The sequence below is a fragment of the Echinops telfairi genome, unplaced genomic scaffold (assembly GCF_000313985.2).
Source record: "Echinops telfairi isolate 266 unplaced genomic scaffold, ASM31398v2 ScPeMD7_23;HRSCAF=83, whole genome shotgun sequence".
Taxonomy (NCBI): Eukaryota; Metazoa; Chordata; class Mammalia; order Afrosoricida; family Tenrecidae; genus Echinops; species Echinops telfairi.
Window position 1 is genome coordinate 17,594,025 of NW_022103920.1, and position 1,600 is coordinate 17,595,624.

Below are 1,600 nucleotides of genomic sequence, written 5' to 3' on the forward strand. Positions count from 1 at the left end.
CCCCGCCCCCTGCTGTCAGGAGACCTGCGGCTGCCCTCCACGAGGGTCGAGCGCGGCCTTGCAGGAGGTAAAGGCTCTTTCTTGGCCTTCTCTGTTCCCAGGCTGTGGTCGCAGAGCCGGCAGCACGAGCGGACGGTGGCAAGGCTGCTGCTTCTGCAGTGGTCCCCGCCCCGTTTTCAGCGGCGAGCTGGTAGGACTAGGTGCGATCGCGTCCAGAGCCGGACACTGGCCTCTGGTTTAGCCCTTGGCAACCAGCAGCACTGACCAGCGCACCACCGTTCTTGTTGCTAATTGGCGCTTTGGAACTCATAATGCCCCTATGAACAACGTAACGAGTCACAGTCCCCAGCCCAGCACCATCCTCACAGTCGTTGCTATGGTTGAGTGGAGTCCTTTCTTGCAGCCCCTGTGACAATGCATCTTGAAAAGGGTCTTCCTCTTTATCTCTGACTTTCTCTCTACCAAGCACGCTAGCTTTCTCCAGGGGCTGCTCCTCCTGACAACACTGGAAAAGTACATGAGACCAAGTTTTGCCGTCCTCACGTGTAAGGAGCATCCCGGAAGGCTGCCCTTTTCTCGAGATAGATTTGTTCGTTCTTTTGGTAGGCTGCAGGAGCCTGGGTGGCATAGTGGTTAAGTGCGGGTTACTAACCACAAGGTCAGCAGTTGGAAACCACCAGCTGCTCTGCAGAAGGAAGATCAGACTTTCTACTCCTCTGAAGAGTTACAACCTTGGAAACCCACAGGGGCAGTGTTTTCCTGTCCTACAGGGTCGTTCTGAGTCAGAAACCACCTGATGGCAGTTTTGGTAGTTTATGATGGTACTTTCGATATTCTTTGCCAACAACATAATTCAAACACATCAGTTCTTTGGCCTTTATTATTCCGCTTTTGCGTGCAATGTGAGGTGATTGGAAATACTGTGGCTGAAAATAATAATTTATAAATTGTCAAGGGTTCATGAGGGAGGGAAGGAAAAAATGAGGAGCTGATCCCAAGGGCTCAAGTAGAAAGAAAATGTTGTGAAAAAGGATGATGGCAACATCTGTACAAATGTGCTTGACACGATGGATGTATGGATTGATATAAGAGCTTTAAGAGCCCCCAATAAAATGATTTTTTAAAGGAGAAAGAAAATACCGTGGCTTCAGTCAGGTGCACCTTAGTCCTCCAGGTGCCATTTTGGCTTTTTTAGCACTTTAAAGAGGTGTTTTGCAGAAGATTCACTCAGTGTAATAAATGTATCCTTTGATTCCCTGACTGCTTTCACGAGCGCTGATTGTGAATCCAGTTAAAATAGAACCCTTCACAGCTTTAGTCTTTGCCCTGTTTATCATGATGTTGCATAATGGACAATTGTCAGGATTTTTGTTTTCTGTATATTGAGATGTAATCCAAACTCTCCCTGATGGTGTAGTGGGTTACATATCTGCCTGCTAACTACAAGGTTGGTGGTTCAAACCCACCAGCTTCTCCTAGGGAGAACAATGAGAATTTCTGCTCCCATAAAGATTGACAGCCTCTGAGACCTATGGGGACAATTCTACTTAGTCCTACAAGATTGCTGTGAGCAGGAATCGATTTGATGACTGAGTTTGGT